The sequence below is a fragment of the Anser cygnoides genome, chromosome 2 (genome assembly GCF_040182565.1).
Source record: "Anser cygnoides isolate HZ-2024a breed goose chromosome 2, Taihu_goose_T2T_genome, whole genome shotgun sequence".
Lineage (NCBI taxonomy): Eukaryota > Metazoa > Chordata > Aves > Anseriformes > Anatidae > Anser > Anser cygnoides.
Window position 1 is genome coordinate 128,271,757 of NC_089874.1, and position 24,584 is coordinate 128,296,340.

The 24,584-nt window shown below is 40.1% G+C and overlaps 1 long non-coding RNA gene across 2 annotated transcripts in view; it reads right to left on the reverse strand.

Annotated features, from left to right (window-relative positions):
- Positions 1–2,122: 2,122 nt before the first annotated feature.
- The window catches only part of LOC106030666 (uncharacterized), a 39,798-nt gene continuing 17,336 nt past the window's right edge, over positions 2,123–24,584 (reverse strand). Inside the window, exons 1-5 of one of the 2 annotated variants that reach the window (XR_001203875.3) lie at positions 18,491–19,778; positions 18,281–18,401; positions 6,800–6,870; positions 5,483–5,515; positions 2,123–2,437 (exon numbers count right to left, since the gene is read on the reverse strand). This is a non-coding gene — a long non-coding RNA (uncharacterized lncRNA). Of the gene's footprint in view, positions 2,438–5,482; positions 5,516–6,799; positions 6,871–18,280; positions 18,402–18,490; positions 19,779–24,584 lie in introns of those variants that run through there. The other variant, XR_010829714.1, reaches the window with a different exon arrangement.

A 24,584-nucleotide genomic window follows, 5' to 3' on the forward strand; every position in this document is an offset into this window, starting at 1 on the left:
TCAACACAGATTCTCTTACTTTTTTCTCTTGATGGTATGTTGAGATACCTTCCCTGACCTATAGTTCAAATTACAATATAGAAATAGTATTGCTGGAATGAAGGATGAAAAGTTATCTGTACACTGATCTCACATTTCACCTATAAACACTTTCCCCTCAGCCTGGAGCCCCAGTGCTGGGCAATTTATGCTGTATTGATTCCAAGAAGGAAGAATTACTGTCTGACAGCTATACCGTGTCCTTTATTAGCATCCAAAGTAGAGCTGGGATTTAGCTAACAAGGTTTAACTATCTCCTTTTGCAGCTGTTGGAAGAAATAGTCACTTCTGAGGTGCAATTAATATCAAGGATATGTTGTGTTGTCACACTTAAATACCTGAAATATATCGTCCTTGGAAAATCTATGAGTGTGCCGGAATACCATGTGGACACAGTTGTAACGATTCTTCTGTCTCTGCTCTGTCATTATTTCAGCATAATGAAAAATATGGAAAGAGCTGAGATTTCTACAGTGTAGTAGAAATGAATATCCCTATTTGTATTTGTGTACAGGACATTTTTCTATACTTTCTCTAACGTTGAATTAATGAGGTAGCCAAGCAATGTTACATGTCTTGGGCACAAAATAAAGGATTCTGAGACATCCCAATCCTTGTTCTTTGTATGTTCGGTATCCCAAAAACAGAAGACATATTTAGTTGTTTCCAGCAACAGTTATTGGTCTGCTCTCCAGATTTATACATCTGATAGTTTTTGTCTGAGTGATCACAGGACAATGTGACAAACTTTCTCCTTTTCTGACTTATGAGTAGCTCATAACAGAAAATACTGCAAGTCCAGTATGAATTCTTATAGCACTTTGCTTGGATACCTTCTCCCTCCTCTTGACTACATAGCCTTTTTACGTTAGAAAATGGCTCTCACATTTGCTGTCAGAAAACAGTGCACCAAACTTGTTACTGCACACGAGACTGTCTGCACACATTAATAAGGACTTTGTCACTACTGTTAGAAATCCTTGTTCTCTCTTTTTTTTTCTTTTTTTTTTTTCTTTTTCTTCTTTTTCTTCTTCTTCTTAGGGAGCTCTGAGGTCACTAGATGTTATCATTTAAACACACTGATTCTTTGCAGTATCCCTCTGCATGCTCGGTGAATTCATGTGAACATCAGCTTTGTTACATCCCCTGCACAGCCATGGGTCAGTCATGACACTCCTTGCTCCCAGGGACAAACATGGGATTCATCACTTCTACATAAAAATACTGAGCTGGATACGTAATTGTGAGCCTGCTTTAGAAAGTAGCATTTTCTGAATCAGTCTCATCATAAAATGCAGCTTGGTATTTGCTTTTCTGTTCCACTTTCTTCATTCTCTGCTTTGCTCCATAATGTAATACTAGGACTTATTTTTTTAAGGAACACTCACAGTAATCTGGGTGCCTTTATCCCTACCATGCATCTACATAGATATAAGATTATCCTTAAATCAGTGTTTCTTAAACAGTGGGGGACAATTCAAAGTGCAAAAGGGATTTGGAAGGAGCAATCCTCCTCATAGAGCTGGAATGTGCTCCTTTGTGGGGAAAGGGGCAAAATGGGAGGGCCTGGGAGGAAAGCACTAGGCCAAATAATCTGGAAAATGCTTGGATTGTGTTTTCTCTTTACGCTTGTGAACATAAGGTCCTGGAGAGACTTCTAGCTGGGCACTCAGCTGGGTCAAAATCACCGGAACAAGTCAGTTCTGAGACAGAGTTTATCTGACCAGCAAGCAAAGCACAGGGCATAGCAGTCTGCAAAGGCAGAAGCTGAGCTTGGAAAGTGAGGGGGAATCCTCCAGTATTATTTGCATAACTGAAAATCTGCCAGTAGCCATAACCTGAAGTAGCTATTCATGTTAGCTTTATGGGTGTGGGTTTTTTTGGTTTTGTTTTTGTTTTTCTGTTTATGGTTTTCTCCCATGGCCTAATAGCAAATAAATACTCATCTTTCTTTCCTAAGACCACTTTCACGTTGAAAAAAAAAAAAATAGACCTGGTACATTGCTGCTGGATTTTTCAATAGATACAACTAGGTTTTTGATGGAAAGTTCTGAAATGTTGAACACAGACTTCTATGGAAACATATGCAATAGTTGCCACAGGGATGAGCTAGAACAGAGGGAAAAGGTAGTGGTACTCTTGTCCAGGGCAGAATGCGTCCAAGTGCCTTGTATAATTGATTCTAAACTACATTTAGGGAAGGTATTGGGAGCTTCCACTGGCAATCAGAAGTGACAGATTACATCATTTCCACCCAAAATATCCCAAATGGAAAGGATTTTATTGTGAACTGCATCACACTTCTTTTTTCAGCAACTTGTTCTTTCTCTCCACTTCACTAATGAAAATTCAGACTGTTTTGCTTTCCAATTTAAGATGTCTTCAAATGGTTTTTAGCCTGTAGAGAAAGATCAAACAGCAACCATATATTTGTGTTTCCTCATCTGATTCCTAGTGCTGCCCTTTCCTCATACTGCTACTCCTGCACTCTCTAGGCCAGCTTTTAAATTTGTACATAGAACAGGCAGTTACCAGAAGAGTTTATCTAGGGGAAGCTCATCTACGGTAGTTCAGCTACTTTGCGAAGAAAGCTTTTCATAATACTCTTTCAATATATTTATAAAGAAGGTTTAGATTTGTTTTGAAATTGCATTTTCCATATGTTTGTCAGTTTCTTTCAATTCCTACTCTGGAGAAAATAGTCATTAAGAGCTCATAGATATATATGTAATTATTTTTCCCAGAAAACACTTAGCACTGAGTGAGTTAGTTCTGCTGATATATTTGTCTTTAAAACGGTTAAAATGCACAATTTCAGACTTGCTTGAGTACTTTATAAAAACAGTTCCTATTTTTCTGTGGACAATTGAAATGGAAATCCTACTATTTACTGGTCAGGCATTTATACAATTTGTTAATGATTTTCTTTAGGGACATATTGGTGGTATTGATTTACAGCTGAGGAGAGGAAAAGGTTCGTTTTTCTGTTTAGACGTGAGTGCCAAAAAGATGACTGTTAAAGGCACCAAAGGTTGGCTCAGCACAGCCTCTTCATGACAGGGTTTCTTGTGTGTTACTTCTCCCAGAAAGCCAAACTAAATGCTATATGCCCAATTTCCCATGTGTTTTCTTTCACCATGACAACTAGCTAAATGTGACCTTGACTTGTAAAACCATGTGTTGCCATCTGCAGTAAAAGAGAGCTAAAGATGAAAAAATCCTTACCATTCTTTCTCCCAAAGGAGAAGCAGGAGTATTAAGTGATTTCCCCTGCCTTGGACAATGTGGTAGGAAAATTCTATTTAATTAAAAACAAGGCAGAAAGAAAAGAGGGACATTTGTGTTTCAGGCATGAAAAGTCAAAGTCAATGCACAGCATATTCTACAAGGGTAGTTATTAGGATTATTCAAACAATTTCCACTTTCCAGTGATACAGGTGTGTTTTTTGTTGTTGTTTGTTTGTTTTTATGAAAAATATTTTTTAATCAGGTTAAATGGAACTGCTGTTCAAGTCTCTTATGTCCTGTACAAACCAAAGGTAACCAAAAGGTAAACAAAAATGCCTTTTACTATTGTTATTATTACTTTTTTTTAGAACATTTAATTGTGGAAGAATTTCAACATAATGAATGTCAACGAAAGGAAATTTTAAGGAAGGTGAAGGCTGGTAATGCTCCATTTTTTCCAGAGAGCCTACCAGGTCTTTCTTCCATGACTGGAAAGCTGGAATCATTTTTATTATCTTTATTATAGATATCCCTTTTTCTAGAGCTATCACACTTTAGAGATGGGATGTTCTTCAGCTGAAATTTTTCTACCTTTCCACAATAATTATGCTTGTCATGAAGGGCATTGTGAGGTAAACATCACTCAGTTGCCCCTGTGCAATGATCCCATTCTGAATAATTCAAAAGAACACACATTTCTGACACAAGGTAAGAATGACTCATGCTAGCCTTGTGTTAGAAAAGTACTCTCCTATTCTGTTACGCAAATCTGGCCAATTTTTAAGCCTTTTTAAATTGTAGTTTGAACACTGTCAGTTAAAACTTTGTAAGCTTTTGGCAGCTCAGTTTCCAAAGAATATTTTTACATTTGAGTTGGATGTATCCTGTTATTGCAATAGAATGTTTTGGGCTGTTCAGGCTATCAAATCTGGTTTAGCTATGTTCTTAAGGATTTCCTGCCAGGTCCTGTCAACATGGAAAAAGAAGGTGTTGTGTTTGAATGCAAAAGTAACAGGGTTTGTACATCTGAGCAGCAACAGAAAAACTAGAAGGAGATGTCTATAGGGAATAAATTGGGAGAGAGATTGGTTGGAAAAGAATGCCACAAGAGGAATTGGGGTGGGAAACGGATTTGGACCTAAGGTAACTGGGTCTGACTAGGATTCAGGGTGGGTGAGATGGTGGGGAATAGGTAGAGGTCTGTACGTGCCTCAGCACACCTTTCTCTAGAGAGATTACAGTGCTTCTATATATCACTTTGCAGGCAAAAGACAGCTCTTACACCCTAGAGCACAGCTGTCCATGCTCCAGCTGGTGCAGATCCCATAGCAGCAGACAGTTTTCCAGAAGTAACTGCAATGGTACTAAGCTGGACACTGGGGATGTCCAGCACAGGTTTTGATATCAGAACAGAATGGAAACCTTCTATTTTTAATCAAAAGAGTTGTGTAAGTAAATTCTCAAGGTGTTTTCATTTTTAAATAGCAGTTTGGAAGAACATAATAATTCTAAGCTAAGCAAAGAAAGATAAAAAATGCCAGAATATAGTTTGCCTGTACAACTTCTTTCCTTCATGCAGCATGAGCTACCACCTTGCAGGTGGCATCTCCATCTTCCTCTGATTCAATGGGCTTCTAGGAGTGTCCTGTGGGAGTCACACAGTCCCATGTTATCCTCTGCATTGAGGTGTCCAGAATTGCTCTTTGGAGGCACTTAACTCTATTCATTGACAGTTTAGTTCCCTGCTGTAGGGTAGATGTTTAAGCCTGAATGCATCTAGATGATGCTGACTGTGCTGTTATCCCACAGGGCATCATCCTCACTGCATAGAAAAGCTAGACCTTTACTGGGAAATAATCAAAGGCGCTGTTGTTTGTGGGGCTCCTTTGTTTGCTAAGGGGAAATCTGGCAAGGATGGCAAGAAAGGGAAGAGGAACCTTGTGGTTAAATTTTGTGTTGCTCTGTGATTTGTGGCTATACTATGAAGCCAAATTTTTTCAGATGGTCACTCATTTTTGGAATGCCTTTCTGGAGGGATGTGGGCAGATTTGCAGTGAAAAAAAATGTACTCGCTTTTGGAGCTGAAGTAGACAAAGTCACTGAATGTGAAATACTTTGAAAAATATCAGGCCCTGGTTGTTTAAGTCATATGCCCAAAATACTTTTGGCCTTTTGACCCTCAATTCTCTCCTTGTGATATGATGGTAACACTTACCTCTTACAATGTGTCCCTGTCCTCAAAGTCATCCTGTAAAAATAAATTCATTTTGCTCACAAAGCCGTTAAATACAATATAGTGAGCAGAGCCATGAAAAAGTTCATGGGGAATTTAATAACCCTGTCTTCAAAGCAGGATATGAATTGTGTATAGTAAATAAGGCCTGCAGGCACAAATATTGCATAGCCGCTCATTATTTGAACTCTGCCTGTCCTGTGCATTGAATGAGAGAAGAATTGAATAAAATAGTATGCATATTTTCATGGAAGCTGATTTTGCTTTTGATATTTGCTTTTACTTACACAATTTTACTTTTGATACTTCTCAGCTTCTGAAAGCTTGCCTTGCCAACTCTCATGGACTTTTAAGATATATTTAACATGCAATTAAAAAAGCATTCTTCAAATCAGCCAGAGGTTTGCTTTGCATGTAGCTCAAAAATTGCTCCTGGCTACATCTATGTTTTGATTCAGTTCAGATTTTAGGCAGCTGAAAAGGGCCCATAAATATCTGTTCCTTGGAGTGGGCCTTTTCACTGCTCCTCCATCTTGATCTCAGGGAATCTCAGCTGCTGTCAGTAAGAAAACCAGTGCTCATAAGAAAACGTTATTGTATTTTTTGGCAGTGAAAATAGAGATAATTCCTCAGTGACTGCTTACATAACATGAAATAGACTTTTGAAGAACACTTTTTTATTCCCCACTATCTTTTATTTTAGAATTTAAAATTATTTTATGCACTCTAAAGTTTAACATAAAAGTTTCTGCTTGAAGTCTGCTCTTTTCTATGACTTGGATCTCTTTGTCCTGATATGGTGCAGTTCATGGTATGCACTCTCATAAGAAATAGAGGACTTACGTCTCTTAAAACATAGCAATAATAATAATAATAATAATAAAACAAATGCACAGAATTAACTTTTCAAAACCATAACTATAACAAGGTGAGATGTTATTTCATGTCATTATTTCCTACAATCTTTCTATTTAAATAGAAATTTTGCTTTCCCTGTATAGCTATAAAATAGATGACACTCTTAAATGAGCTTGAGTACAGTTTGCTTTCACTTCTATTACTTGTTTTCCGTCTTTTTTTTTAAAGAACTACTCAAATACATACATCTATTTTCTACATGAAAAGGCAGGGAGAAGCTCTCCTCAGAAACTTCTGTAGCTGATATGATGAGGTGAATTGCCTAGCTGCCACAAGAATGACTGTGGTGAGCCATGCCTGGGCTAGTACAGAACCACAGAAAAGTCAGTCAGGTTTTACTTGTTCAAATTTGAAAAGATATCATCCAGTACAAGTTCTTACCTAGGGTATTCATCCTGGTTTTCTTGAAACAGATGTATCATGTCATGCATCATCACAAAGGCACATCTCAACTGAAAGTGGAGGAATATCTGTTAAAAGCTAAAGTCCTGCTTAATATATGCCAAGCCTACTAAAGTCAAAGAATATCTTCCTCCTGAAATCTCCTTTTCCCAGTTAGCCATTTCAGACATCTTCAGAAGTAACCATCTGTAGTGCAGATGCTACAAGTTAAAGATCAAGTGGTAGACTTAATGCTGAATTTCACTTTTATGTTTAGACTGTATGACCAGATCTCATTCTCTAGTGGATTTTTATCATTCTATTTTCCTCTTAAAAATATATGAGAGAGATGCTCACAGACCCCTAAACATAGCAGTGTGAGTACGCCACTGTAATTAATTCCCTCATCTACTCCCTATTTATTTATTTATTTATTTTCAGTCTACAAGCCCTGTGGAGTTTGCAGATTGATTCAATTGCAAAGTTAGATTCCCACTGTGATCACAGTTTTGAAATCACAGGGTCTTTCTGCCTGTCCTGTTAGCCCAGGAACAATGGGTGCTAATTAAAACCCTGCTTAAAAGGTTCCCCTTTACTTCGGTGTTGGAGGCTTTCAGGGGGCAGGCAGGGGAAGGATGCCTTGTTCTGTTTATGCATATGCAAGCACTTAGTGAGCTGGGCGGCTGACTGTGGGTCGAGAAAACACTACAAAAGCCTGGTGCTTATAGGAAAGGGCTGGATTTCAACCTGATGAGGTTAGTTAACAGACTAGACTGAAGGGGGCCCAGCTGTATTTTCTGCCAAAATTTGAGGCACATTTCAAAATAAGGCTTGTTTTTTTTATCATTTGCTTCTATGGAAATGTTCAGGTCTCTGTCTTCTTCTATCAAAGTGAGCTGTTTTTTTAAAGTGCAAGGATAACAAGTTTCCTTTATTTTTATCAATAAGATTAATATTTTAAACAATTTTCAAGCAACTGTTTTTGCTAGACATCTGGTATGTCTGTGCCAAAATGTGTATATGGAATAAAATTACTCTTCTACTTCAGGAGTTTTTTTCTTGAGCCACTATCTTTTTTCTTTTTTCTTTTTTTTGTAAATGGAAATAATCGCACTAGACATTTCTGTTGCTCAGTAGTGTGACCGAGTTCTAAGAAGTATGCAGACTTCTGTTTTTCCAAGAAGGAAAAATGGGAAACAAACTACACCTTACAGCTTTACTTGTAAATGTATATAAAATTACTCAGTGCCAGAATATGGCAAATAAAGAATCACCTTCATTATGTCAGGCAATTTCAATACACTTGGCTTTTCAGCAAATGCAAAGAATGGAAAACACAGTATTGCAAATAAACTCATCAATAAGCCACACAGGTTTTTGTTTGATGTCATTTGTAACTGACAACTTGATCAATCTTACATTGAATAGTCCCTTAGAAATACCAGAGTAATAGGAGCAGAATCTGTCTCATGCCTTTTGTTGAATTGCAGTTCATTTGGTGGCATTCACAAACCTGTCCTAGTCCTCATCAGCTGTTTTTATTGTATAAAACATCTCACCCATTGGGGTAGCAGAAAATATATCATGGGATAAATCATGTGTCATTGACAGTGAATGGTCAAAATGAACAATTCACAGATAAGCTCATAGTTTGACAGGTATTATTCTAAACTTTTTTTTTTTTGTCAGTCCCTATGAAGAATGAATGCTTGTGTAGAAATCAGTAGTGCCTTGCAAATAACTCACCCACCGAAAAAGACTATATTAATTTATCTTTCTTCCTGTCTACAAACATTGTCTAAGGAATTAGCTTTATAGCTATTTTAATTAAAGGGGTGATAAGATACTTCTCTTTTTTATCTTTACAGCCATATGCTGTAATAATTAATAATGCTTAATAAAGCTACTTGCATGCTGAAGACTGCTTAAAAGACTAAAGATGTATAGGATCAGGGCATATGGCCTTTGTTGTTAGCCACATGCACAGAGGAATAAAGGCAGCTAAGCCCAACCTCCTACTCTTACTCTGTCACTCAGTGGCTGTTCACACTGTGATTCCTGCTGCGGGGAGCAGACAACTGCTTTTCTTCCTCTTCTTCAATTTTTTTTTTTTTTGTTCTAGTTGTTTTAGTTCTCCATACAAGTGGGGAGAGGAAGGAGAATGTTTAGGAGAAACCTGGCTCTGCCCCTTCCCCTTTTACCATGTTGGGCAGGCAGAAAGGGAAAGCTCCTAGAGCAAAGGGGAAAAGATCCATCCAGTATGGCCCCTATACCACCCTTTTCATCAGCACGAATATGTGCATGTGAATGCAAAAGCAAGGTGATTCTGCCAAACCAGAAGCTCCAAACAGATGTACCTGTTGGTTTATGGACTGACAGGAACATGTCTCTGTTCATGCAGCGCTCTGCAAGGGTATTTAGCTCTGAAGGAGTACAGCTGTTATACAACTGCACCATCTCCCAGATCTGAGCCCATACCTGCACATATGCTTTGTCTTGCCAAGAGAAAGGACTAGGAACTGCCTGAGGTGCCTCTCTCTAGAGCAAACATCTAGAGTGGGTGCTAAGGACCAGCTCTGCAGAGGCCATTGAACAAGGAGACAGACCTCTTGAACAGGCTCTTCAGAGGTGAACCCCTCAACAAGGGTGATGTGACCTTATTTGCTGGAGCTTTTCAGGGAGACTGATTTGTTAGACAGTAGCAATTGAAATAAGCAAATCACGAAACCCATCGCCCAACCTCTGTTAACAAATTTGTGAACTGCATTTTGCCTTGTCACAGGAGAAAGTGGTGATTTCTAGGCTTCTGTCGCTACAAGCATGAATCCAAAAAAGATTAGCAAAACCCCATTAGCAGATAATTCTTAGAAAGGTACTCTAAAAGAAAACTTCTCCCTCTTCTGTCAGCACCACCCTAGATTTCTCCTTTGATAGCTACACCCCATGAACAGGCCAAGGTGAACTGGCCAGTGTCATACAAGCTTGCTATAGAGAAGATGTACCTGCCAGCAAGAGGTGCCTTTTGGTCTTGTTGACTCACCTCCTCATTTTCACATCTGCTGCTACTACTGCCACCTCAGGAAAAGGTGATGCCATCTCAGAGTTTCAATTCTCATCAGATAAATAGCTCCAAATGATCTAATTTGCCTCAGCCCATCTATTTCCATTTTCCTAAAGGATCATACCATCTGTTCCTCAGCTTGAAACTAGCTAGCCAGGAGAAGATAAGAAGATTTTCTCTGGAACATGTTACTGATTGATCCTGGGAAACTGAGTCAGGGATTCCTGTGAGACTTTGATAAACCTTGCTCCACTGCAGAAATGTAAAACTGGATAGTGCATCTCATCTGTACTGTACCATCTCACACAGTGTACAAAGACACTGTGTGAGATGGTGGCAAGAAAAGGCTCTTCAGTGTTTTCACAGTTATTTCATGCACAACAGTTGTCCAAACAGATGACTGACAGTTGTCTTATCTGGTAGGTCCCAACCACTGGCATCATAACTTTATGTTCTCAGAAGCTGAACTGCTACCTACACATCTTCACTGCTTTCTACCATGTATGAACAAGTTTGGTATAAACCTAAGCAATTTGCTTCTGGGAAAAAAAAAAAAATCCCCACTGCAGTAAAGTGGGGAGTGGGGAGCAGAGGGGAAAAATATCTGATTTTAGGGAGAGTGTGTACATGAAGGAATTTCATGATCTGTGAGCAGGTGACTAAGCCGATGGTCCAGGAAGTTGAAACCAGACAGCTATAGTGTGTAAATTTGTTTGGTGAAGGAAAATGAACCGTTAGCCTTGTGTAAACCCAGCCTGATGTAAAGAGGATGCCTGAACTTTCCTGGATGATTGGCAGTATTTTTATTAAGAAGCTGCAAATAGGATTTAAAATGTTTAATTCTTACATTTTTATAACATTTTCCAACAAATGAGAATGTGTCTCTGGTAAATAGAGTCTGCTTAAGGACAATAGATTCAAGGTTAGTCACCAAATTATTTTCTCTGCTAACACCTAATTTATACAGCTGCTAAGCTTCAATCTTGAATGAAGTGCATGGGTACCACAATTAACATAATGATAATCAAATCAATTTCTTCTTATCCCTAGTCCTGTCTGTTATGGCTAAATATTAATACCACCTGTGAGATTGGCAGGGGGCTCATGTCTGCTCTTGCACAGAAGAACTTGTGCTGTGCAGAAGCCTGCAACTGAGCCAGTGAGGCATCACGTGAGATCTTTCCCTGATTACCTCTGGCTCTGTGAATCTATGTGAATGCTTAGACTGCTGGGTGGCAGAAAGGTCAAGAATGCATGGAGCCTTCTGGGAAGTAAGGTAACTCTGCAACGTTTCCTAACCCAGCTCTGACAATGCATGCACTTCTCTGTGTGCTGATGCATAAGCCCTTTCTAAGGCTCTAATGAACTAAAAGCTTGTGCTCACTGCAGTGCATGTTTTAACCCAGATCTGTCTAATTCAAGAAGATTGTTAGATAACCTACCTCTTAACCCAGCCTTTGCCCTCAGATGAGTCTAGCAGGAGCTAAATACACTGGATGATATTTGAAGCTGGCTTGGAAATGTCCTGAGCTTAATTAAAGGCAACCTCTTCGGCCTTATTCTGCTAAGTATACCCCACTGGACAGGCGCACTTCCCCTGAAGTTTCCACCCTCCCTGTTCTCAGGGAAGGATCAGAAAGAAATTAATAAGGATCTATATACCACTGGGAAAGTATTGTCATTTTTGTCTCTGTAATTAATCTTTACCTGTTGCCATGGAAGTATTCATAACTCTCAGCAAACAGTGTTTTGGTGGTTGATGCTGATGGGCTGTAATGTACATTTATTATTATTTTACATTTCTGATGGCCTTTGGAAGCTTATGGCTGGCGATTTTAATAATCCAAGAGCAATTTTTATTTATTCTACCATTTGCTACAGCAGTGCAGAAGAGAAGAGATTTAGCACTGGAGCAAAACATGACACCATTTTGTTGCTTTAAATGTGTTTCTCAAAGTATATGTAGATGAAACTTCCAGCAAAGACTGATAGTATGTGGGTGGATGTTGATCAAATAGGTGAATAATTATAATAAATTTACACTTATCACATCAATTATAAGCATCCTTTCAGTATGTTGTGAAGAAACATTTTCAGAAACTGTGCCACTTAATTTAAATGCAATTTGAATACAGTTAAGTAGATTCTACTGGTTTTAGTAACAAAGTGAAGGTGATATACAAAAAAAAAAAAAGTAGTGAAATTGTACAGCTTGCTGACAGTGAAGATCTCACATACCCATACTTTATCCTGAATTTTATTGTTTCCTGCTCTGGCAAGCCTTATAAAATGTATCAGAGAGTATTTTGATAATCCAAGTATGTTTATATAGCATGATGAGACAACTGTTCATGATGAAAATGTCTGTAGACCTTAGCAATGTAGAAATTTGTTAAAAAGTGACATCAGTATGTTTTTACTAAAATATCAAAAACTGCTGTTTAAAACTGGTAGCAAGTGCTCAGTCTGAGAAAAATCTAACAAAACAAAAAAGCTGCCTTCTGTTCCCTGTTAGTGTCGAGGGCCTTAGCACTGCACACGTAGTATATAAATAAACCACTGTGATCAACACCTGAAAGCTTATAAATGTCTGAAATGTATGGTGACAATTTGCAGAACTTCTGCATTGCTCCCTCATGCCTACTTACAAGCTATTTGGGTAATCTGGAACCTGTTAGGTGATACCATATACCATTGTTTGCTAGTCTCTTCTAGTCTTGCACAGTGCAATAATAAACACTGCAGGAAATGCCTTAGTTTGTATAGAGGAATGGCAAAGCCATGCAGCTCTCCTTTGTTTTTTTGTGATGCAAGAGTGCCTGATAAAATGAGTTGCAACCGACCTGCCTTAGCCACCTGGTAAAGCCATGCCTGCTTTCAGCTACCAGTCTTACATCTTAGCAGTTCATTATTTTGACCCAAGTTTGCAGAATCTTTCATTCCATGTGATTTGAATGTTTGCATTACTGTATTTTATCACTTGGGATCTGCTTGCTGCAGGAAACTAGCTCTAGAAAAGTGTATATATTAGGCCCAGTTCACTTCCACTAGAACACTATGGGTTCACGCATATATGGCAGCCAAACTCCCCTGAAGCTGTTTTCAGTGAGTAGATGGAAATTCCATAGAGGTCTCTGGACCTGGTTCAGAACTGACCCCAGTGATTGTTACCCATCAGGTGTGACTGATCATTAAAGGGCTTTTAAGTGTTTCCAAGTTGTTCCCCAATTTATTGCACAGTTTGGATGCCAAAAAAAAAAAAAAAAAAAAAAAAAGGCAAGTTGCTCACTGAAGAAAAGGAGTAGTAAAAAGAACAGACAGGGTCCTGTTCACCTTCTACCCTCCTCTCTCCTTTCTTTACTGCTCTTTTCCCCTTCTGCGCTGTTTCTCCCTTCACATGTCCTTCCAATCTCTAATTCCTACACGGTTTGAAATGTTTGTGAGTCCTATTTCAGTTCTGGTATTCAATAGATGTGAGTCTCATTGATTTATGCCAGGGCTGAATATTGTCCCCATAGCATACCAAATTGCTTCAGCACACACATGGAATGCCAAATCAGTGCACAGGCATACCACTTTGTAACTACTTTATTACTCATTTACACTTGGTGTGAAATTTATACCCTTATTTATGTCACTGCTGAACCTGGGCCATTATATAAATTTGATCCTGGACAAAGCTGGATGGTTTAGAGTACTGGCAGTGGATACAGCACCTATCCCTGTAAATTATCAGCTCAAATTCTAATCAAGTAATTCAACCAAACCAACCAAAACTTATTTTTGTGCAATGCTGTCATAAAAATGAAGAAGCTGGTCTCCTCCCTGTTCCCAGTACACGTGTCAACACGACAGTTGACTCTAATTAACACCCTTGCTGGCTACAAAAGTTCCTGAGCCAAGGATTTAAGCAGGAAGGGAGACTGAACTTTGTCCTGGCCCTAAGTCAAGGCAGGTTGATGAACAAGCAAGTCCTACTGTTGCTGCAGCTATAGCTGCCTTCTATTTTCTGGGACTAACAGCCTGGCATCTTCCACAAGCATGTTGCTTTCATTAAAAATAGTAATAATAAAAATTTAAAAATATATAATTCTAGTCTCTTTGTATAGTATAGGTATTTTCACTCATTTTCTATGGAAGTTTTAGAGTTAATAGGACTTTGGTCTGAGTCAGGATTACAGGATTTTGACCCTCCTGGGATCTTTGTCCTAGATTTCAGCCTTGGCAGGTGGAACACTCTGTAACCAGCTGACATTTCAGTGGCTACTTTGTGAGTCAAATATCTTGCCTTATGTTTTCCTTTTTGGTTTGGATGAGTTTATATGGGTTTCTGAAGTATTTGGGAAGGTTACATGAACTTCATGGTGCCACTGCACCTTCCTCGAGCCAGAGAAGTTGCTTTCCTCATTGAGAAATCACACTTCAAAAGAACTTGCGATGTTTTTTAAATTACTGTTTCAGATGGCTTTTATTTCCAGATGTCTGCATCACTCAGAAAATCTGAGTTTATCCTGTTTTTTGGTATTTCTGATTTATTTTTCCTATTTAGAGGGTTCTTTTTTTTTCTTTTTTTTCTTTTTTCTATGTGTCCACTTTCTTCTCGCACAGAAAAAAAAAAGGAGAAAAAAGAAAAGTGACAGTGACCTCTGGTCTTATGTCAGTCTAAGGAAAGAAAAAAAGAATATAAAAAGATTCTGGATCTCAGCCATTACAACAAAAAAAAAACTGTTGAAGACTTTGCATGTATAAATTTATCTTACCATGGGCATGATTATTGATTAAATTGCAGATTCTTTCTTCTACTACGTTATTTCAGCTTCATAACCTGAAAAGTGAAAGGTTAAAACCTGTTGCACTTTTGTGCTGCTGTAAAGCAGAGATGGCCAAACTGTATTCCATACACTACCTGATGGTGGTCCAGAATGCTGGATGATCACGCAGTTCTGGCTCCTTCATTCTTTTTCTCATATTAAATTGCATAAAATCATTTCCTACTGTTGTGTTTCCAAGTAAGCAACCAAACAAAGTACTATGGAGGTATTGTGTAGTCCCAAATTAGAGGGGTGTGCTAGCACTCACTGCTATGACTCTGACCGTGAAAGACAGTTTGAGGCAAACCTTCTGTAAAACTCCTATATATATTTCAACAGATCTATCATATCTAAGGAATGCAATGTCTCCAGAGTTACGAGGACACCAAATTCCTATGGCCAAGGTTAGTTTTGGCAGTCTGGGTGTGAATGCATACTGTGCAGTCTTGCTGGGATACTGATCTGTTTTGGGATCAGTGTTGGAGTCGAGACTTGCCCTTGCCTGACTCATAACAGTGGATCTGAAGAGCCAGAAACGGCTGGATCTGGAAGGATGACAGCCTCCCCTCCTCTGCTGGGAGGGCAGGTTCTTGCAGCAGGAAGCCCTCAGGAGACCGAAAAGGCTTGCCAGAGAGGTCTCCTTGCTGTCTTCTCCCAAAGGATTTTCAGTGAAGAAACAGGAAAGCACCCTTTCTCACAGCAGTTTACATCATACTGTTTTCTTCAACATGGAACTGGGATTTTTTTTTCACAGACTTCTGCAGATTTAGCAAATAAAGTAAACTGTGGCAAATGAGTACTCTGTATTCTATGCAAGCTAAAAGTGTATCTCCTACAGAAAATCCCCTGTTCATGCCCCTGTTTTTTTTAGTCCTCCAAACCCATATCTAATCTAAAGGCATAAATCACTTTCCAAGATCCACCAAATGCAGTGGGTTTGTTATGCTGCCTGAAACGGCTAGCTAACGAACCTGGCCGTGGACCTACTGAGCAATGTTTGATAGTAATTGTAAATGATGCCTGTTTTTATTGGAGTGAAGTAACATTTAAGCATAGGTAATATAGATGATAAACTTGCAACACCAGCAAACTGAAAAACACATGGGAACCGTATGTGTGCCAATTCAAATACAGCTTTATTAAATGCACCTGATTTTGAGCTACCTTTTAGTATTCTATTTAGCAGTTTAATGAGAACCAGTTATAACATAGGGTTGTTTTTTTTTCCGTGTATTCAGAATTCAGCAAGCTACACAGCTGACATGCATATCAATTTAAACAGACGGCATCAGAAAAACACTATGAAGGCCTTTACTGTAAGCAAATACAGGACATCTATGTGACCTTCCCAACCACCACATCATTCACACAGCCATCTGAGAACATCTGAAGCAGAAGCTATCAGTGTTTCCTTGAGACCTCCTAACATAAAGACTGTATCATGAATTAAAGAGCTCAAGCTGTTGACTAAAAGGACTCTGGCACTGCGACTAAAGAATGGTACCTAGCGGTGTCCATTCTTACATTAACATCTGCAGCCATTGAAATGGCCACTTGCTCCTGAAGGCAGGGGAGCAGACTATTATGGACAAGTTACAGAGTCCTCTTTCAGCTGCTGTTTCGCTGAAGTGCCAGGTGCAAAAGATGTGTTCAGAAAGAGACTATAGAAGAGGGTAATGGTCACATCGATTACAAACTGATAATTGCTTGCTCACTATTCCTCAGTATTCAGCTGACTAGCTGTTTCAGTAATTATTTTCCTGTTCTTTATTTCTATTAATGGTGTGCTCAATATTGGGGACTGTTTCCCGTCTTTATAGCTCTAACCCACTGTTGAAACCCTGGAAGTGTAATGTATAGCATTAGCTTTAGTGTTCATGATTAATATAATCACAGGCTTAGCTCTGGAAAGAATCAATCCTGCAGTTTACATTAGCTGTTAGATGACCTAAAATTCTCCCCTCTCCCCGATCCGTATGCAAAGAACTAGTTACATGGTTTTACTTCTCTTTTTAGTTATTCTTATGATTTTGCTAAGTCTGGTGAGAGAAAAAAGCTGACTGTTTGCCACTTCCCACAGTCACAGTAACCTTATAGTTCTGAGTTCTGTTCTCAGATGTACGAGGATGATGAGGGTCACAGAACACCATACATCTTCGTTAGCTTAGCTACTGCACCTCTAGCTGCTGATTTATATAGGTTAGAATTCAACAGATGAGACAGATAAGCACAAAAGTCTGCAATTATTTTTTCTTTATTTTTTTTTCTTTTTCTTTTTAATCTTTTTCTGGTATTTTTTTTTTCAGCTGAGATATTATGAGGAGTGACATCCTTTGTGTGAAGTAATTAAATCATTACTTTTTAAAGGTAGGCAAATTACAATCATTGCATTTTATTAGATATTACTCTTTTTCTCAGTTAATAATTCTTGGCTTACGTAAAGGTTTCAGGAGCAAATGCAAGTTGACTACATTTTATCTAAGCCTCAGAAATGTAGACTCTTCCTTAAAAAAAAAAAAAAAGTTCTACAGAAATAAATTTCATGGCAATGTGTACAAGTTAGTAAAAGAGAGTAAAAGAAACAAAACCTGCAATTCCCTATTCTCTGAAGAGAAGAAAGTGAACTATTTGAAGAGGCCAATTATGGAAGCTGAGATCAATATAGCATTAAAAATCAGTTAGGGTGAAATGCTGGATGATGACAGATTATCATATGAATTAGATCTTTGCTAGAAGGAACAATTATCACAGCACCTGTTAGAAGCTTTCTGTTGTTATTTCGATACTGAAAATCTCCTCTTATCAGTGAACAAAAACCTCGATATTATTGACTGAAAAGAAAAAATGTTGGCAGATTCCATATCATGGCAAAGAGTTCTGGGAGCAGTGGAGCAGATAAAATGCCCACCAAATTGTGGTCAGTCACAGGTGGGGAGCTATGAGATGCAAGTGATCAAAGTATTTTTAACAGATTTTTTAGAATATGAGAGTCCTTAAAGCTGGTGATATTCATGAGGTCAGAACAGTTTCCTTGATAGCTGCAAGAAGGCTTTGACTGGCAATAGTTATATATTACCGTGAAATGTTTTGTGATAAGGATTACATTCAGTTGGTGAATTAAGATAATAATAGAAATCCCCAACATGTGGAATGAGAAATGATTCCCTCCCATATACACTAAGCAGAAATAAAAGACAAGGGTCTCTGGGTTCGCTGTTTGTGCTGATGGATGCCAGAATGGTGAAACTCAGGAGTACACGGAGCCTGTGCTGCAGCTTCCGACACTGCCAATGTATGCTAATTGTTTTATTTCTAACCTCAGAAAGCTCAAGGCTGATGAATCTGGGACAGGATAATCTGTCTAATCCTGTGTTTTGATGTCATTCAGCCACAAACAAAATTTACTGTGTGAATCATTTGTCATTTTTGATGAACATTATTAAATCTACTCTGGCCTTATCAGAATAAAGGATGAGCCTACCCCAAACTAAATAGAAGTGGATCCCTTGACCACTACAAGAACAATTGAATATTGTTGCCTCTCCAGGCAGACATCTTCCTGCCTCCCCAGGGCACTCTGCTTGCTGTTGGCTGTTGGGTATTACTTACCCCTGCCGTTTTGGGGTGCTGAATCTGCTTTCTGATTGCACGTCATCGTCCTGGGAGAAACCAGCAGCCCATCCCCATTATTTCAATATGGTGCTGCACAGAAATCCTGCTCTTCACTTCTCTGTGAGGAGGAGAGCACATACACAAAATAAGCATAAATTTGCCCGTGGGCATTACACCCCAGTGCAGGGCAGGGAGCAAAATCCTTACCTTGAAGCCACCATGCCGGGTGAGCAGGGCTGCCGGAGCCAGCTGCTCCGGGGAGCTGGGTTGCATGGCAATGCCATAGCCCGGCCGCTGCATTGTGCGAGTGCCCTAATTGGAAATGCCAGGTCTCATCCGTCCAGCAAATCATGCTGAAAGCGCAGTCGCCTGCCTGGGCTCAGGACTGTCCTACCCAGCTCCTGGCTGAGAAATGAACTGTAATAACACCCTGACGGTATAGGGGACTGCTTGCAGTAAGTACTGTATAAGGCAATACTTGGGAGCAGAGAAGGGCTGGGGAAGGGGTTTAAGCCACTTGTCCCTATTACAGTGAGTGTGTATGGTGTTGCTCTGTGTTCTCTCTATTTCCTGAACTTTTAACCTCATCCCACCTCTAGCCATACTCGAAATGACAGCCACTGAAAAGGGGGGCAGGGGGAATGCTTTCCATTCCTTTCTCTGTCTAAATATGCAAATATACAAATATGTTTAAGCTGGCCATAGTCTTCAGTACTGCTTTCTCTCCCAGCCAATGTGGCAGTCCACATGAGTGAAAGAAGATCTTTTTGAGGTAAAGTGCTTAATTGTAGGACAGATGCCAAAAGAAAGCAAGAACACACTTAGGTTCTTTTAATGGACAATGGTTTTATTGATGCTTTCAACTTTGAGCTAACGTATGGGTACCATGAGCTAAGATACCCAATTGTATGTACTTGTATTTCCAAAAAAGAAAACATTTTAAGGAGTATAACCTCTTAATGGAGAAGGCTATTCACTTTCTAGTTCGCTTCTTGCTGATTTGTGGATATTGAAAATGAAAAGCCAAAAATAGTTCTTAAATTTGCTAGTGAGATCCACGGCAGTGCACATCTGTCAGTGCTGCCCATTTAGCCTGTGGTTCCTCTGAGTAACTCAACAGTGGGTCAGAGCCGTCCTGACAGCTCCACCATGGGAGTATGAAGCACTAATGGGCAGTGCTGAAGAACCCAAGATGTCAACAGGATCTCCAAATATCCCATGGCCTTGAAAACCAGACCTCGGGGCAGCAGAAAGACAGTAAGTTTGTCTAAGGCAAGAAAGGCAATCTTGCATGAAATGGGTCTTTAGGACAGAATCATAGGATACCTGGAGATCCTGGGGTGCCTAAGCATTTGTGCGTCCTTATTTATGGATTGCCAGGCTACCTGAAAACCAATGATGTAACTTTGCAGTTGGTTATCAAACTTTTACTCATTGTGTTTTTACAACTGAGAGTTGCTAAGTGGGAGTCCTTTTATATTCCTCTAAAAAATCCTCTGACAAAAGATTTCTAAATTAAATTTTCTCCATTTGGGATTTTTTTCATAGTAAGTATTTAGTAAATTTTCCACATTTTAAGTGGAATAAACTTTTTTTTTTTTTTTACATGTTAATCACCTTCACAAAGTGAAAGAACCGTGCAAGGAAAATAAAAAGAATAATCATTCTTGTTTTGCATTTTACAAGAGTAGGGCTAACTACAGGTAATAGCAAAGCTGTTCTAGGTTTAGGTTTGGAATTTATGAATATATGCCTTGTAATCTGGTATCCATACTTTTGCCTCCTGCACTTGTACGGTTGAATATTTATTTAGGAATTTAGAAGAGACTGCTTTAGATTCCCTGCTTTACCACAGACTTGGTTACTCACTTAAGTTTACCATGCAATAGCTTCCTAAATGATGTTCAACAATGACAGTGGTCATTTTGAATTTCCAGAGTTAAAAAAGGGAGGTAATGGTGAGCTCATCACTTATCATACTGGCATCTAACAGAAATACAGCTAGAAAGACTTGGCGTGTTGAGGAAAGGGAAAGTTGACACAGTTGCTCTCAGGTGTGCACTTGAAAATCGGTGATGTTTTGTCTAGGTACTATTATTGCTCACTGGAGTCACTGTGAAATATCAAATTGCTATAGAGGGAACATTGTGAAAAGGAAATGTTTCTGCTTCTTGGGTGTAGTGGGTTTACGTGGCAAGGCTTTGGTAGCAGGGGGCCATATGGGTGGCTTCTGTGAGAAGGATCTAGAAGCTGCCCCATGTTAGGTAAGGGCCCCACTGCTGACCAGAGCTGAGCCAATAAGCAATGTTGTTTTGCGCCTCTGTGAGAGCATATTTAAGACAGGGAAAAAAAAAAAAAAAACACTGCGCCACACACAGCAGCTGGGAGAGTGAGAGGAGCGAGGAACAGCCTTGCAGGCGCCAAGGTCAGTGAAGAAGGAGGGGGAGAGTTGCTCCAGGTGCCGGAGCAGAAGTCCCCTGCGGCCTGTGGTGAGGACCATGGTGAAGCAGGCTGTCCCCCTGCAGCCCATGGAGTACCACGGTGGAGCAGGTTCCACGCTGCAGCCCGTGGAGGAGACCACGGTGGAGCAGGTGGACCTGCACCGACGGAGGCTGCGGCCTGTGGAAGACCCCTGCCGGAGCAGATTCCGGGCCGGACCTGTAGCCCGTGGAGAGGAGCCCACGCAGGAACAGGTGACCTGGCAGGAGCTGCTGCCTGTGGGGGACCCAGGTTGGAGCAGTTTGCTCCTGAGGGATGGACCCCGTGGTACGGACCCATATCTGGAGCAGTTCTTGAAGAGCTGCTGCCTGTGGGCAGCCCACGCCAGACCAGTTCAGCAAGGACTGCATCCCGTGGGAGGGACCCCACAGCACAAGGGACGAGAGTGACCAAGAAGGAGCGGCAGAGAAGAAGCACTATAGACTGACCATAACCCCCATTCCCCCGTGCCGCTCAGGGGGAGGAGGTAGAAGAGGGTGGATGGGGGGGAAGGTGCTTTTGGTTTCTTTTCTTTGTTTCTCACTTCTCTAGCTTGTTAGTAATAAGCAATAAATCTTACTATCTCCCTATGCTGAGTCTCTTTTGCCCGTCACAATAATTACTGCGCGATCTCCCTGTCCTTATCTCAACCCTTGAACCCTTTTCATCGTATTTTCTCCCCATTCCTCTTTGAGGAGGGGGAGTGAGAGAGCAGTTGTGGTGGAGCTCGGCCGCCCACCTGAGTAAAACCACCACATTGGGCACTCAGAAGGTAGCTTTATTTAGCAGCTTCTTATTGAAACTGAAATTTTGTCTTGGCAAATGAATTGAAGCATAAGGTACATAAAATATACTGGGGGACTTGTGGTTGCTGCATCTGATGGAGGCAGACCTGAATGCATGGAGCTAGGCGACAACATCTCACCACTACCAGGTGGAAAAGTCCTGCTCCACTACTGCAAGTCCTCCTCCATCACATTCTCCCAGCACTTCATTGTGGCAGCATCTTCCATGAGCTAGTTCAGCTCCCAAAGCCAACAGTAAAGGCAGCACAACCACGGGCTAGTTTCTCCTGGTCTGGGTGAGTAAAAGATCTCAGCTAATGCACCCTGACATAAGGCAAGAATGGGAGGAAGGCAAGAAACAAGGAAAAGAGAGAGAAGGACAGACGATGGAAGGAATGGGATAAAGGAAATCAAGCAGGAGGTGGTGTCAGCTCAGCACATGAAACCACATCCCGAATGTGTGCTGGAGGCAGAGGAACAACCACATGGTGCTCTGCCCAGCTTAAATGGCCTGCAAAAATAGCCTTTTAGAAAACCTGCCACTGTGTTGGGATCACTTATGCTTTAATAATGACATCTGTTTGACAAAAAAGCTGAGTAGCTTAGATCTGTGACAAAAAAAATTGAAACTTTATTTCATCTTGCAGACAGGATATGGGTGTTTACTTGAGTGAGAGACATTTCTGTTTTTAAAGAATTTTATGATATCCTTATTCTTGCTATGCTATGGACTAGGACAACCATTCCTAACAATGATTGAAACTACTATTTTCTCCTTTTCACCTTCTGACTTAAAGACGGTGTCTGGAAGAGACTGCAGGGGAAAACTTCTGAACTGTATGATATATATGCATACGGTGAAGTGTAAATGTCCAGCTTTCAATCCACAAGTGTGATGCAGATGTTTTAGATCATATTTATATCCCGTGAATGTGCATTGGATAAACAGCAACCAGAGTGTGATGTCCTGGATAGAAGGATTATGATGACATCCTTTTGGCCTAGTCGCCAAATCTTAAAAATACATAGTGGTATTTCAGTCTTTATTAAAAATTCCTTGCTTATGTTCTTATACCATCAGTTACACACAAAGTGATTGTGTGATGTTGCTTCACAGGCCATGATTTTTAGGTATTATTATTAATACTTACATACAGAAGCAAAATACTATGGGATCTTATGGGTTCGACTGGACAGTTTGGGGTTCAAATAGGCTGAGTACCCTTTGTCTACATACATCTGGTGGGTGAAAAATATGGCTAGCTGCCATCATACTCTTCATGGAAAACTTCTTGGTTCCCCTTACCTACAGAAACATTCAAAGAGCAGTAGGCTAAGGCTAAATCACTTCCAGGTCCTGCCATTTAATTGCTGTCCATTTTGTAATCAAAGGTACATAATACATATTAGAACTGGAGTTAATCTCATGTCCTGGTAACAGTGAAGTACTGCTGGCAGCAAATAAATAGGCAAAGTACTGGTGTCTCATTGCTGCAGCAAGCACCATCCCCCTCACACCGATGACTTTGAGTTTATTTGGTATTCTGCAGTCACACCTCCAGCTGCAGTGCAGATGTAGCCTTAGATGGCTCCTGCTACCACTGTCCTAGTAACTTTTTCTATGGGTAACTTGCACTGCAGTGGACCCTAGGCAAGAAATCATCCTCAGCATTTGTGGGGATGCCTCCTGACTAGCACACTATTGGGAAACCTAGGCGACACTTTGGAGACTCTGGAACATCTCAGCCCTAAACATGGGTGAGAAGCAGGTGCAGAGGCAGCCAGGAGCCTCCTGCCGCTCCCTGCAGAGGCAAACAGGAGTACACTGTGCCTTTTCTGATTCACCTGAGTTTGCCTGTCTATGTTAGCAGAAGGAAGTAAGCTATATACAGAAGGAAAGTGAGTAGTTGTTAGTGGGACCATGGTAGCAATCTGATTCCATGAAGAGAGGAACAAGATATATTTATTTAAACTCGCAGTAGTAAAATGCCATTATGGGACTGTAATCTAAATTGTATCATCAATACCTGAAAAAGCACAGCTGACACTCAGCTCTTTGGGGTTAGAACCAAAGGAAGTTTCTACAACACACCAGTGAGGCTAGGGTGTTTCAGTGGGAGGAGGTCTTAGTTAGGCTTTCCCCATTATTCAACAGACAGCCTCACCCCTGCTAGGTGCCCCCTCAGCAGGGGCTGGCACAGTTGTTCGCCCTCTTCTCCTTCCACTCTGCCTGTAAAGTGGAAGACATTTTATGGAGGTCTCCAGAGTCACGAATCTTGTGCATTAGGGCATGCACAACTAAGACTGTGGTACAACTTAAGAAATCTATCTATTGCAATTTGCATACTTGCCAAGGTAGAAAAATTAAACTGCAAGAAAAGGTCAAACTTCAGATAAATCTATCATAGATAAATCATCATTATTTCAGATAAATCATCGTCTATGACTCCGGACCTCAGCTGAAAGTGTGCAGGCCTTGAGTGCACACTATCTTCTTGAGGAAAAGATAGCATTTGCAAAAAATATGACTCCTCAGTTTTTATGGGACACAGGACTCATGCTTCTATGTGGGTTTTAAATTTGATGGAATGTCCTACTGCTTCCTTTCATGGGAAATGTTTCCTGACATGATCATTGCTGACCCATACATCTGAAGCTATGAATGAATGCTGTTGTGATGTATAAAATAGCTCATGACTCTTCTGTGTGCAGTGATCTTTTAATGAGCAGCAAGATCCCAGGAAGAATAAAATAATTCTTCCAAACCAAGCACTTAATCTCACTTTGTAGCTAAATCAAAATGCTCAAATTAATATGCTGACTAATCTTTACAAACGTTCTGCCTAGGACAAATGACCAGCTGGTCTAAGCATACTTTGTTTAACTGTATGACAGCAGAAACTACTGCAGTTGGAGTACTTAAAATTTAAGGGGTCCAATATTTCCCAGGCTATTTTTTTTTTCCCTGAGCATGGGTCTTTACTAATTAAGTAAGTCCAGCTTTATAGGTGGAGCAATACCAAAAAAGTACCAATAAA